The sequence below is a fragment of the Teleopsis dalmanni genome, chromosome 2, assembly GCF_002237135.1.
Source record: "Teleopsis dalmanni isolate 2A chromosome 2, ASM223713v2, whole genome shotgun sequence".
Lineage (NCBI taxonomy): Eukaryota > Metazoa > Arthropoda > Insecta > Diptera > Diopsidae > Teleopsis > Teleopsis dalmanni.
In genome coordinates this window covers 222,671,597-222,687,815 of record NC_051847.1, presented here as the reverse complement: position 1 = coordinate 222,687,815, position 16,219 = coordinate 222,671,597, and the positions used below count along the sequence as shown (strand labels likewise).

Sequence of the window (16,219 nt, the reverse complement as noted above, 5' to 3'; positions counted from 1 at the left end):
CAATGTATGGCCATAAGAATCGCTAGCAATATGTAAGAGGTAATAAATACGCAAAGTAAAGCGATGTAAAGCATATATTTCATACAACATATATGCATCCAGGTGCGATGGCGATTGATCGAAAGATCTGGTCTCAGAAAATTTGTAGTTTTGTTTTCGAAACGTAGTCGTAAACGATATATCAGAAGCGTACTGAAAATTTTAGATCGTGCCGTATCGACTTGAGATATAACAATTTGAAAAACATAACCGAGTTTACGATTGTCGATAGCAAAGATGAATTTAGTTCAGCAGCAAGGAAAGAATTGCATTTATAAGATGTAGTGGTTCCATATAATACTTCCTTTCAAATATTTTGTTATTTTCGTTTATAATGAAGAGCCAACCGCTCAGTTTTGCTAATACAATTTATTGCTGATCTACATGAATTTTTATATATACATTCAGAGACGCATAAATAAACGCAGATCGTGAGACTGATTTACTTAGTTGATTTGTTTAAAAGAATACATATACCTTATAGTGCCTGTGATTTGAAACAATTCGTAGATATATATACAGAGACGACCAAATAGACATACGTCGCTTGGCCGATTTATCTCGTTAAGCTGAGTAAAATAAATACCTAAAATGCCTTGTTGACGAACGTCATATACCCTTTTCATACTATGCTTGCGAAGAGTGCAACAAGATCTGATGAATATTGTGGTTATAGAAGTTTTTTTCAGAAAAAATGCCTTTATATATGTTCTTAAATAATTCTTCTTCTTAAGTTGAATAAAATAACATATATACCTCATAGTAACTGTGATGTCTATTCAACAAACATCATACACTATGCTCTTTCATGCTATGATTGCGAAGTGTAGAATAACAGACTTGGAGACGTATCTGTTGAGTATTGTGTTTATGAAATTTTTGTTAGAAATAAATGATTAAAAATATTTGTTTATGATAAATTTAAAGTAACAAAATATTATTAATGCATCTTTTATGCTATGCAATGTAAGATACCGAAGAATTTTTTAATATGTAAGTTAATTCAATTCTTCAAAAAATCTCTTGCACACATTTTATTTTATTTTTACACATTTTTGTTCCACTGTGCAACATTCTCTTTAGGAATGTCAGCCGCATTGGAATGCTTTGTTACCAATTTTAATTTGAACAAGCAACATTTAACGCTTGTTTTTTTATCATTTACATGCATAAAGCATACACTAACAACAACAACGACAGCAAAAACATCAACAACGACAGTAAGAACAACACTAATAATATCAGTAAAGTAACAACAACAGTAACTGCGACAGTAGCAACAAAAACAAAAGCAACGACAACAGCAACAGCAACAACAAAAGCTAAAGACCCGAAAGCCGCAAATATTGGCATGCATTCAAACACAAATTCAGAAGACTACACACACCTAGGCTTGGAGAACACGAGTTCAGTGGATAGTTGACGGTAAACGGTTTGTAGCTGTTGTCATCATTATCATCCTCCGCCTAGGCCAGCGGATAGACGGACACCAGATACAAACAGACAAATGAACATGTGTCGGGTGAAGAAGCGTGGGCATTTGTCCATGGAGTCGTATGTTTTATTAAAGGAACTCGTAGGCGCAACTTGGATTAGTGCCCAGTGGCGATTTTGGCGAAGTTGAAATTCCATTGTCAATGCGCTATGTCGAATGTTGTTTGTTATTTGCTACTCTCATCACATGCATCCAAATCTCTTGTTATGCAATGCAGAAGCTCAAATATTTTTCCAAAAAATCAGAAACGAACTAAAAAGAAGGAAATTGTGAGTTTCGGAGAAATTTTTCTAGGAACAAAAGTCGTTGTATTACAATAGTAAAAGCGATATCATAGCAGCACGTTTCACTTCAACAATTACAATAACAACAAAAACCAAAACCAGAACAGAACCAAAAGAATCGAAAGATACAAAAAGTGAATACGAAACTTATTTGTAAGCAGCACACATCATTCATGATCCGTTGTCCACGCCATGTGCCGTTCATTAAGTCAACTGCTAAATTAAAAACAATGTTTGTAGCATTTCTAATGGGCAAACGTTTTGTCCAAATCATGTCCAAATCATATGATGTGACATGCTGCACTGCTGTTTGGTTGTGCTATGCTGCGATGTTGCGATATGCGGTGCAGGAACACAAATAACGTGCTGACCGTCGTCATCTCTGACACCCTTTTAAGCTTTTACGCTTTCATTCAACTATGTTGCCACTACGTAACCAAGCCTCAGCAGCAGCAACTTACTAATTTAATCAACATAAAATACCAACAAAGTCAACATCACACCATACACCAATGTGTAAGTGAAGTCATCTTTGTGTTTCGTCACTATGAGTTGCCACATGGTGTAGCCAGACCCAGCATCATCAAAGCTCATGGCTCGTGCAGCAAAGACAGTGCAGCAAAAGCATCACAGCAGTGCATTGTGTGAAAATTTTCACTGGCAGCATAAAAACACATGAGCTCATCGGTGTTAAGCAGGTAAAACATAGTATCTATGGCATTCTGGATAAGTACAATATTTTGTGGTTTCCTGCTTAACTTAGTTATGCAGCACCTTTCATCTCACTTTATGGCTTTTGCTGTATGCGGCGTCGTTTCCCTTCTTAATACTGGAAAATTTTCTACTCTGCCAGTCAACATAGTCTAAGGCGATTGCGTACAATGGCGTATTGAACTATGCGGTTACGGGTATTACACCACACGTGACGCTTACAAGGAATTAAAACTAATGCATACAAATTTCCGTATACTTCCATATATTAAGAGCACTTACTCTTTCTCGTATTTGTTATTATACTTAAATTTAAACTGCAAGTTTTAAAAATGTTCAAAAATTTACTTTTCATTATAAATAATTTTTTCTTTTTTCTAAACTATTCATCCTTCCAACCAACCATCCACCCATCTGTTTGCCACTGGTTTACTTGCTATCCTTCATTTGCATTTTTGAGATTTAAAGCAAGTCACGTCTTCACTTTGCAAATCAGCAGCTTAAGCTGGAGCACAAAGCAGTAGTGCCAGCAAATATTAATATTAATTTTAATTTGCATTTCGTTGGAAATAAACTTGAGTGCTGCTCCACAGCTTTTTTAAATGCTCAAAATATTGCATAAGTTTCATCAAAAAACCCACTTCGTAGACGTTGTGGGCATACATAAAATATGAGCTTCGTCCTAAACTGAAGCAAAATAATGAAATTCGTCAATCTTAATGAGAAGCCGGCATAATCAGGTCTAAGGCGAGAAAATTCACAAACACTTTTTTAAGCTTTTTTTAATTGTAATTGACTTCGGACTGATATAGTTAACCTACAGAAAACGAACTTCTTCAGAATTATTAAATTAGTTTACAAGTTCATTTATGTATAAAGGGGCCGGATTTATTATTGTGAAACAGTTATAAATATATGAGTAATAAAGATTTATAGCCTGTTAGCCCATAAACGCAAATATTCACTACATTCAGTACAAGTAGACGCAAATGCAGACAATATAGTATAGAGATATACCGCTATTTGTCTTATCTATGGTCAAAAACTCTTAATCTCATGTAACACGTTTTTTGACAAAAATATAAATTATAGTAAAGATGTTCAAATAAAAGAACAAAAATCTTACATAGGAAATTAAAAATTAATAAAAGACAAGGAGGTCTAGTTCTAAAAATGTTAGATATTTACCGATATAAAACCACAGATTCTTCTCGAATTTGAGCGATTAATGCTATTCGCCATATCTAGAACAAAAATTGATTTGTTAAAACTATGACTATAAAAATTTATTCGACAATCATAAAATTATAGAGCTTAGTTTCGAAAAACTGACAGAAATTTAGAGAACTAAATATCGTTGATTAATTCTAGGTTTTCTTAGTTATGAATGTTTTATCTTGATTTTCTCTCCCATATACCATATCAAACCTGAACTGTTTTTTTCACGTTAGGGTGAGTGATGAATTTCAATACAAATCTGCACATTTTTGTGCTATGTTTTAATAAATCCTAGACGTGCATTTTTAAAAACCACTGACGAATTTTGGAAGCTTACAACTACAGAATTTTAAATGACATATTTTAATATTTATAAATAGATCATAAGCAATATGATTTAAAAATAATTTACAAATAATCGAAATATTTAAAAATACGAGTACAATATACACTGCGAAACAATGTACTACCCAATATACATAGACTATGTACCATATGAATCCATTCTATGTTAAAATGTGCTAACATTTATTTTATACACACAAACATAATAAATGAGATGTGAATAGCAAACGAATGTATGAACTTTGAGTCAGTAAATTAATGAATGTATGCTTGAATCTAAAAGTGAGTGTAATAACTGCAATGATGTATATGGCTTTCGTGTGGCGTGTTTCTTTTATTATATTATTCGTCCTGTTATCACACATAAGCAAGTATTTTTTGTGTTATAAGTGTAAACTTCAGGTAATAAGCAATCATATGTATTCGAATAATTAAAGTCTTGGGAGTGGAATGAGTACTGGTATATGACATCATTTGGAGCGAATAAAAGGCTCACAAGCAAATACAAATAAAAACGAACTTAAAAACTAAACAGTTTTGTTTCCAATAAACATGTTTTGATTTCTTTCTATTCAAAAGCTCCGTTGTAGGGGTAAAATAACTGAATAAATTTAATCATTAACACCTATAGGTATATATTACTATTGATCTTTGAACTACATTACGTCTACGTCTGTCCATTTTCAGAAAATTGTAGGACTAAGTTAGCAGTCCAGTTCCTTATTCTTACTTAACTTTAAAATTAATTTTAATGTTAACTCACAAATAAATAAATAAATAAACAACAAAATCAAAGTAACTGCTTTATTTGTTGCGAAATTTAGTTTTGCATTTAAAAATCATTTATTCTCTTGAATTTATCATAATCTTTATTATTTGTAATCTTAATGTGAAAATGAAAACCTCCCAACGCAAATTTAGATTTCCTACTCCACCTCTGCTGTGGATTTTAAATAATAAAAATGTTTTTAATAATAACTCTTTTATTGTGACTTTGTCGCTCCACACACGCAGCATACCAATTTACCCACTCCTACTACTCCTAAACACAAGCACGATAAGTAAAATGTTTAACTAAAATAACATTAACGTATTCTGCCAAGTTAAAGCGTGGTAATATTTACAACAACAACAAGAAAACCATGGGAATAGTGAGAACATGCGATGCGGAGCATTAGAAGCAGCAGCTGCTGCAGCTGCAGCAGCAACAACAAAAACGACATAAAATAAGTGTAAAATGAAAACTTAAAACACATAAGAAGAAGCTCAAATGACAGTAATGGTTTAAATTGTTGTTGTAGTTGTTGTTGTTGTTGGCTTTATTCTTGTGTTCAGCTGCATGCCGGCAACATTTATTATGTTGAACAATTTAAATGGCGACAACGCTGACACCTTTTTCATGCTTCTATGAGCGTACAGTTGTTGTTGTTGTTATTATTATTATTAATATTGTCATTGTGTTGTTGCTGCATTCTCATAATGTTTCACTTGATTATGTTTTGTAGTTTGGTTAGTATACGTAAAAGAAGTGCATATATGTGTGTGTGTGTGCACACAGGCTTATGTGCACATTTACTAAAAGGGTCTAAAATGTTATTTACATGATTTACATTTCAGCTCACAGCTCACAGCTTACAGCTTCAGTTAATGGCATGAATTGAATGGAAAACTCTTGTGTGTGAATATTTACTTTTTATATTTGATTATGGTTTTTAGAACTGTGCGGTTCAGTCAGTATTTTGAACGATAATGAAATAATGACATCAACGACACCAAAAGCAATAAAAGCACTTACGTCAACGTGTCACTAGCAACAATGATAGTGATAGCAACTAAATTAATGTTAAATAGCATCAACATTTATGGTTAATCAACATTGACTGCAACTAAACAAGCATGAATAGTTTAAATAACAATAACAACAACAAGAACAGCGAAATTGACATTGTGCAGTTAAAGAAATCACAGGCCAGGCAATGCAAAGCAGAGCGCAACACCATGCAGCACAGCAGAAGCGTTAGTGTTGCCATACAAAACAAAAGCGAAGCCTTCAATAGTGAATTGCGTACGTGAAAGAAAAAACTTATCAACAAGTCAATAACATAAATTTTGTTATTCTTAAGTGCTTGCTGCCGCTTGAAGCAATTAGCGTTTAAGGGTTAAAATATTCATTCTCGGTTTCTGTTCAAGGTTTCTAGGTGCCTCCAATGTGGACACGTTTAGAGGTTTAAATTTTATTTATGAATTATTTATAAGACTTGTCTGCGATAATACTTAGGTACACAGAGAATTTAAGTTAAGCTGTGAGAAAACTCATTAATTATTGCACTTAACAGTTATTAGGATTGTTCTGACATTCTGTAGTTAATATTTATGAGTGTTTACCAGACGGATCTTGAAGAAAAATAGAAAATGAGGACTGAAGTTGGGTCTATAATTTATGCTTGCCTACGTTAGGCTTTGGTATTTGAAAGATTTACGTTTGAATTGTCATAGAGTAATAAATTTTAATGAAATACTAGTACATATTAGTAAATACCTCACAGTATTTAAAGGACATTTTAAGTTAACAATTTTTTCATGAAAACACGATATTGAATAATAAATATAATTTACTTACCCAGCTGATCTGATATAACAACCATGTATCGGTTTTACTGACATTTAGCATCTTCCATGTACCGGCTTTGCGTTCTACACGCTGACGTCAATCTGAAACAAAGGTATTAGGTTACTATTTAATCTTCCCACGTTATATTTTTTTACTTAATGAAATGTTTATGATGCGGTTGGAATTCTTTTTATAAAATTGAATCCACTGACTTAAGAACTCTTTCTTATACATTGTTTCTTGATATTAAAATTTAAACAGTCTATTATTATAAACGAACTTTTTATTAAGAATTCAATCAACAGAAAATACACTGCACTTACAAGTTCACTGAATTAAATTTCTAGAAAGAAGTTAGACAGTAAAATTTTAACATACAAAAAAAAACTAAAATGAAAATAGTGGTCCTTAAAAGTTTATAAAGTTCCATTATAAAGCTACTAATATGTCAATTATAGGATAACCTCCATACTTTAAAAGAAAATTTAACATTTTTTTTACCTAAAGTAAATATTAGAACATGGTTAGTTTGTCGGTTGCAGTGATCAGTAGATAATTTTCCGCTGACCTTAATTAAAGATTTTTCATCATTTTCTTACCATATTCCGCACAAGTAATCATTGGAAACAAAAGACAAATTAAATCCATCCCGTCGAATTCAGATAATTTAAGGGATCTTCCATCCTAACCGATGAACATTCTGACAACCTGTCGAAAAACTACTTTCTTAAAACCCTCTTCTACTGGAAGCCAGACGTCGCAGAGAAAATGCTGAATAGTTTCTTTTTCCAGTAAGTTTCCAAAACTTCTGCAATGAGTTTTATAACACGCAGTTTCTCTACGTGGGTTTCTAAACATCAATGAGCATAGAAAACTAGTGTAAGCAGTGTGAACAGTATTCACATGGTCCTTTTTAATGAATTCCCTAGATGTGGTCTTGTTGTATGAGGGTTATGTTTACCGAGAAGTTACACATGACTTAAGTGTCACGTGTCACGTCGGTTGAAACAAGTTAAGGTAAGTACTTCTCTTAATGATCTCCAGGTCAACGTAAACCGGTACCACGTAAGAAACTACCAAAGCGGACCAAACTGTTTACTCTTTCATTTTCTACCATATTCCTATGTCCAGGAACTCAGATAAGGTAATGTCAGCTAAGCGGTTTAGCTTGTAGTTGAATTGGTTTAACAAAAATTTTTTAATACTTAAAAACTATCAATCAAATTCAACTGTAACAAAAGATATATATATATTAAAGGATACAAATCACAATTGAACTAAATCAATAGTTAGTAGTATTCTTTTTATTAAATTTAGGTTATATTTACATTTACAAAATTAACATTTTCAATAATTTATAATATATAAAACATAAATATTATAAATAATTATAAGAAAACTAATAAGAAAAACCTAACTTCACTTACATAGTATCTAATTTTATCCTTATACGATTATGGCATTTGCCGTCAATCGGGTAAATCAATAGTTTCTATTTCAATACATTACTTTCGAAAAATTTTACAATAAACTGCCAAGCATAGGTGCAATTTTTATATCACAAATAAACGCCTTTAGTAATCATCATTTTCTTTTACTGTACCAAACCGATTAAGTGCCAAATCTTTCTAAGACTTTGTAGATACAATGCTTAAATCTTTTGTCTATCTTAAGTACTATTCTCAATGCTTCTATTCAGGCTTTTGTATATTTTCTTCAGTGTAAATGTGTATTGAATACATCTTGCCATATTTGGTCTGCAACTCAATGAACTGTCAAACCCACTCATACAATATGAATACCTTCAACTCGTCTTTTCGTCTCAGTCTAAGCGATTTTATGGGGCACCAAATGCCAATTTCGTGAATGCACTCAGGCGCCGTTGTCTGCATTTGAGCCATATGCAGTCGATCTCTCCTATACCACATAATCTGCAGTTTGAACCAGATTCAAAGCCTAAGGACTTTTATGTATTCGTATTTGTTATGCATTTCTCAAATTTTTAGATTTAGCACCGCGTTTTTTCTTCTATTTTATACCATACTAACAGTTTTCTTCTATTTTACACCATTTCTAAGAGTATAATTCGATTTTCATTTATTTTAAATTATTTATATGCGATTTTTATGATTCCAACAATTCTAAACTGAACTCGTTTTCTTGAATAGAAAACAAAAACTCAAGCAACTTTATTTGTATCTGTATCTGTATCTGTATCTGCGTATTGCATCTTATTCCTATGCATACATATGGAATTCTCATATCATAAATTTTGTCATCTACTCAAATTTAAATCTTTTCTTCTGAGTTTTATTGCTCGTTTGAATGCTTATTGTGTTATTAGTCATTATTGTTTCGCCTGTGATTGGTATCACAATTGTCTATGTCAGCTCTTGTCTCTGAGTCTTAACGATTTTTCCCTATAACGTCATCCTTTGTTAAGCATCTCAATTCAAGTCTTTCGAATCCATATTATATGTATTTAGCAATATCTTGTTTTTAATGACAACACTTTTTTAAATAAATTTTACTGTTTGTTTAACACAGAACTCTATGTGCCACTTGAAATTATTGCGCTACATTTGCAGCAAGTGCTTCAAGTTGGTATCTCAGTTTTACGAGCATTCTAGTATAATCGTATCTTAGATATTTTATTGGTTTGGCAAGTTGTGAAAAATAACAAAATATCTGCATTCATGTACAAATTTGAATTTTAGTACAATTTTTTATAGTTTAAAGTGTTAAGTGCTTTGCTTCGTTATGGCTAAGCCATAATTTGCTCAGTCGTAAAATATTTTATGCAATGCTAAACCATATATGGTATCAGTGGAAGACCAGCTACTTGAATCTCTAAAGTGAAAGATAATTTAATTTATCGCAGCAATTGAAACTGAAATGTGTGTTGATATGTGCAAATTTGCATATAATTAATCTTACACCATTTAATTAGCAAAACCTCGCCGAGATAAACTGCTGATAGCCATTAATTCTCTAATATTAAATCAATATAAGTAAATAAATTCGAAAGTAAATAAATTGTATCTAATTTATTTAATATTTTAACATATGTAGACTATATAGTATTTATGTAAATAAATTTATATAGAATAACAGATTTTGATTATCCGAAAAATCTTGTCAAAATAAAATTCAATGTTTTACTGTAAAAAGATGCAGTAAAAAGTACTCAAATAAATAGTATATAAAACATTATATAAAACACAAAAATAATTTTATATAAATTGTAATTATTTTGATAACAACATTAATAACTTTTTTCCTTTCATTTTCAGGTATGTACTACCAATAACTTAATATTTATTCCCAATCGTGTAAATACTAGTAAGTCTTATGGAAAATTTAATTATTAAATTAAAATATTATTTAAGATATTCCAAACAGATATTAATTACCGTTTTCTCTTTTATGTGTTTCCATTATCCCACAAGTATTCAACTACTTTATACCCTTACGTTCCATTGTACCAATCGAATGAACGAGTTAAAAGTAGAGAGAGATGAAACCTAATATATGGAGATCTATCACCTGATTTTCTTATATTGTAATATTTGTCCTAAACATTGTTAAACTATTCTATGAATATTTATACTAGAGATACTAATATCTACTAAATATAGAAACACAGCATTTCTTATATTGTAATATTTGTCCTAAACATTGTTAAACTATTCTATGAATATTTGTACTAGAGTTGCTAATATCTACTTAATATAGAAAAGACAGCATTTATTGTAGTATTCATACAAATTTTATCTAATTAATTCTCTTCATCACAATAGTCCATACAAACTGAATTATCCAATACTTTTATATTTTTTAAATTATACAATAATTCTAACACGATGTCAGCCTATGATCAGAGGGCGTAGAGTTTTCTTCCGATAGACAAAATTTAAGGTCTATAGGTATTTCATTCTACCAGTGCTTTCTTGTTGCACAGAAACATATACGCTATCACAGAATGATTAAGCAATACTGGAAGTTTTCGAGAGAAACGTTCTTCGTAAGATCTGTGGTCCTCAACGAGTTGGCGAAGACTACCACATCCTAATGAACTATGAGAATGGATGACGATGATACAGCAAAAAATTTGTTTGAAGCAGTTGGAGAAGTCGTGGAGGTGGACTATATCTCCGATGAAGTGATAAAGTTGAGGACGCAATAACCGTACTTGATGTACGAGACGTAAGAAGGCGCATGGTACATTAGGACGAATGACATCCTCAGGGAGCCCTGAAACTTTTTACGAAAACCGGCAGGCTTACCAACGCTGTGTTATCGAATAATAGAATGGTTAAAGGCTCCTCGGGGAGGTATTTAGACCTGAGGTCAATTATTGCTTAGACTGATGAAGTGATAAACAATAATCCAGTCAAGGCATGAAGAGTGGTTATGAAGAAACCTCGCAGTTAATAGAGAGTAAAAGTGCTCAAGTACTACGAGTAACTCAACTAGCTTCAACGTAATAATATTTTTATTCAAAATATTAAAACGATATTTAGTTGCTCTATATTTACATATTATGACTATTATGGTTTATTTAATTATGATAACCGTTTATTACATCATTCATTATTTAAATTACCTGAAATTTCGGAATCCAAACAAAAAATATATTAATAACAATATTAATGATAATCTAAATAAAAAACATCAAAAACTACTCACAACAGGTATTTCGAATGTTAAAATTTATTGAATGAATATAAATTCCATGCTTATGCATTTTATAGATTATTAATGCATTTATTATCGTTTTAATAACTTAATTTCCAACTTAAACACAACAAATTGGCCACTACGAGGCACTCCCTCCTTCGAGGCGTGACTAAATTTTTAAATGAACCAAAATTTGTTTGCTTTTGTTAAATTGTTAATTTGCTTAACAAATTGTTTTCTAATACCTTTTTTATTGTTGTGTGTTTAACAAAATACCAAAAAAAGACAAAAAAAAATTAAGTAAATGTATATAGATACATTTTCTAAAGAAAATTAAATACCCATAAACTATGTTTAAAATGATGTTTCAAAAAAGTTTTGCAATATTCAAAAAGTATTTTAGTAAGAAAATCAAATAAACAACAACACCAACAACAACAAAAAATTATCTGTGCTTCGTAACAGCATTTAAAAAGCTAAAAGTTTTTACCGCTGGTGTTGTTGTGTACTATCTTTGTGCAAATTCAACTTTACAACAATATTTCAGACCCAAATTCCGAAACTACAAATTTCGGCAAATTCAGCACTAAAACAAAACAAAAATGTTAAAAAATAAAAGAAAAATTGGAAAAAAATAGAAAAAAAATTGTTAACAAAACAAAACTTTATTGATTTTGCGCACAAATGCGGGCAAAACAAACTTTTTGTATCTGAACAAAACTTAAACCGACAAAAAACTAAAACAAAAGGAAAAAAGCGTAAATTCTAGAGCGGAAGTAGCACATGCAACAAAAACCCTTTCAAAAAACCAATGTGGAACAACAATTTCTGGTATATTTTTAATTTTATTTTTGGTTCTTTGGTTCTTTGGTGCTTTGGTGAAGTGCAAAATGACAACAAATCCAACAAATCCAACAAATACGAAATCAAAAAAAAAGCCGAAAAAAATCCAAATTATTGTGCAAAATACTCAAAAGATTGCGGCAAAAATATTTCAGAATAAATTGTATAAAATCTTTTTGTTTCGTGTGTTCTCTGCTATACATTTCTATGCATGCTGTAGTGCTGCAGTGTAGCACTTTTTAATTAATTGCGAAATTGTAAAAATAAATGCAACTACAAGCAAAAGTACAACACTGGTAAGTGTTGCAAAATGGTGGCAACACCTTGTTATAAATTGTTGACATTGTTTTTGAAGTAAGCAAACTTTGGGGTCAAAGGTATTTTGTTTTGAACTCTTGCGGAAAGTGCTCGTGCGCTATGTCGCACCTTGGCTTGCAATCCGTTGCCTTAAGATTTTTCGTATGACAAGAAAAAGGAAGTACGAAATTTAAGCTCACCGGAATTTAAATTGTTTTCACTTGAACAGAAACACTTTAAGCTGAAATTTGAACCGAAGCCAAAAACAATCTGTGAAGTCAAAAAATGTGGAAAAAAGATGAGAAAATACGAGTGAGAAGTGAAAGGTAGTATAAGAATGAAATCTTGTTAAGCTTATCAAATGCTGTGCTGATGCCAACAGCATCATTGAAGCATATTAATTCATCATTTATGCCAGCGTACGTACCTTTTCGTGTCAGTGGATACACCTTATCCTGTTCTTACTTAAGTGCAGTCGAAAAAAAGTGAAAAAACATTCAAGAAAATGTGTTCCACTTTTTTCGGCTTTGTTGTTGTTGTTGTGGAAAAATTTTCACATTACTATGAGTAGTACCAACATTTTTCTCCTTGACGATTTTCTACAAATTTTTTTAACTCAATTAGCAATGAGATGCTTCACTGCTTACTTTTCGAAAATTCCATTAAATTTAAGTGCTTAAGCAGCACGTAGCTTATGGAGACATGAATCCATACTTAAGAAATACAAACACATAAAACGGATATTTTGACAATATTTAAATTAATTACTTAATGATAGTCTTAAAATATTTAAATTACAATTATAATTAAAAAGATACTGTCGTTAAATGCAGTTCAAAATTTAACATACGCATACAATCAGAATTAGAAATGCTCTAAACGAATAGAACATAATCTGTCGTCCAGATTATCGTCAAACTATGTCTTGTAGGAATTGTTAATATTAGATAGAGATTAAAACTTCCTATCCAGATTACTAGAATATTCAATTTTTTCTGGGTTGAGACGAAATTCTGACAGCTCTGACTAAGCCATTGGACAAGGTACCAGCACATACAATTAAGCTTTATCATAACAAAAGAAATTAGTATAAAAATCGAATCAGATTGGACGTAATTTTTTGGTTTTATAATTTGTAATATAAAAAATCAACAGCTGCCGAGGTCTTCGAAGGATTTTGCTTTCCTTTATTTATTTCGTTAGCTAACATTAAATTAAACGCTTTAAAATGCGAAACGGAAATGTTATATATTTTTGAACTATCAACCTCTATTTCATAGTGCTATACAGTAGCACTCATGATTTGCACATAATTTTTTTTTTCTTTTTTGTTTTTGGAATCGTTTTAACTTTTATTATAAAATTTATTATTTCCGTTTAATGTTTCTATTGCATTAAAAAATATTTTTATGTATTGCTCCTCAAATTACCTTATGTATTTCACAACTTTGAAAACAGAAAGTTTTATTCTAAGATAAGCGGTCTCAGGAAGGAATATTAATGACAATTGGAATGAACTGTGAACTCAACAAAGTGCAACAGTAATATAACACTTTCTTTCTTTATCAATAGATTTTTAATTCTTAATATCATCTGGTTTTTGAATATGACTATGTATTAATTATGATTATTCGTTTATGCAACTATTTCTGATTTTTTTAATTAACCCAGAAATCCAGCGAAATTTAATACTTATATATACATTAATCCAATTGGAGTAATAAAGCTACCGACAATTGCATGCAAATTGATTAACAAATGCTCTACTCCAATATATATACATGACTTAGTATCTACATCTTATTAGCTCCGTTTGCATCTATCGAATTTTTTCAACTTTTAAACGTTCATTACGTTGTTCGCATCATTGTACATTTTTGTAGAGTACCTTTTTTGTTGGCATCCATTATTCTTAAATTGATGTGATGACTTTTAAAATTATCAATAAGTTGTCACTTTTTTTTAAGAAATAAGTGGGTAATACCACTCATACGGTATTAACAATGTCTAACATTCTTTTCTCTCATACAATAACATTCTAAAGAATTTATATAAAAACTAATTACATAGTTTTCGTTTACGTTCCCAATGAATTTATAAATACTTGTACACATTTTCATTTATAGGTACATATGTATAAGTATATATGCTATAATATGATAATCAAACTAAGACTTAATTTCTTTTCCAAATTCATATGCAAGTTAGGGTATAAGGAAATTTTATTAATCATTCTCTCAAATAACTCTTGTTGAGGAATCTTCGAATGCACTATGTAATTACCGTCATGTAACCTAAATCGAAAAAGAGGAAAACATCTAGGTAGGCTATAATATTTTTATGGAAGAAATAAAAATTAAAGTGGTACATTTAAATAGATCCCGTATATTATGAAAAAATAAACCTTAAAAGCAATACGAACAGCTAACAAGTAATGCTTTGGGGTACTTCGTAATGACACCACGGCTCGCCACAAAAGTAACCACTAATCACTTCAAATGTGTTGCCACGCTTTTCAGCACAAAAGTTCCTTCAATTTGGACACTCGATGAATTTGATGGCAGCAACCGCAAAGCAGGCGTCATCATTAATTACCAAATCACCAGTGATGGAGGCAAATTTTCGATGTACGAATTCACTTGAAAAAAACTCGGTTATTGCATACAACAGTGGTTGAGTCGTTGAGGCAACGACGACCTGAAAAGCTTAAAAGTGTACAAAGTAAAACGAAACGAATCGAATATAATGAAATTGTAATTAAGAATGCTCCAATAAAGAGAAAAATGTCTTTAGGGTCACTACAGATTCCCGAAGACTCTGCCAATTTCGTGCTACACGCATTATTGAAATTTCATTCCGTAAGTTTTTCGTTCATCTTATTTTTTTCATTAAGGTGCGGTCAATATAGTTTACGATTACATGTTATTATTGAATTTTATTTAATGTTCTCCTCTTTGAGATTTTACGTTTTAGATACTCTACTTAAATCATTTAGAAGATACAAGTCATGTTTCGGTTCCATTGTTCTGACTACTCTGACTGTTCTGACTTGCGGTTGTCGTCCGTTCCATGCACTCAGTATGGAGTTCAAAAGTTTAATTACCATTTCAGCAAAAGAATTTCATTTAATCTGCCTTTTTGCGTATCTTGCTTAGCTGCTCTTTTGTTATTTTTATTAGTATTGTTTGTATCTATGAAGTACATTAACAATAATAACAACAACAACAACTCAACACCAAACACCCTAAATTGTTCTTATTGTGGAGAATTCTGTAGTTTGCTGTTATTGCTGTTGTTTGTTGAATGTTTTTACTATTTTTGTTGTTGTTTTCGTTGTAGTATTTGATGAGCTTAATTGAATGAGCTGAAAGAATTTATCTAAAGTTTAGTGAAATTTTAAAAATATCTCAGCTATGTGAGCTGCACTTAAACTTAACTGCTTAGCAAAATTTCGAACTACTTCTGAACAAAGCAAAAAGTTGAACTTAACTCATTGAAGCGAATGTAGGAAGAGGAAGTTTGGCATTTAAAATTGATGTTCTTCTTCCATTAGTTTAATTTGGTCATTTTTTGGAATCATTTTTAATGATTTATAGCCAGTTTTAATTTTGTTAATATTATATAAACATTGTACTAAGTACACGACCATGAGTACTATCTATGCATAAAATGGGTAATAAACATATGTAAGTAAAA

General features: G+C 31.1%; 1 protein-coding gene across 1 annotated transcript in view; it reads left to right on the top strand.

Moving 5' to 3' along the window:
• The window catches only part of LOC119676814 (GATA zinc finger domain-containing protein 10-like), a 148,619-nt gene that overhangs the window by 122,049 nt on the left and 10,351 nt on the right, over window positions 1-16,219 (top strand). The gene's annotated exons all lie outside the window — the stretch shown is intronic.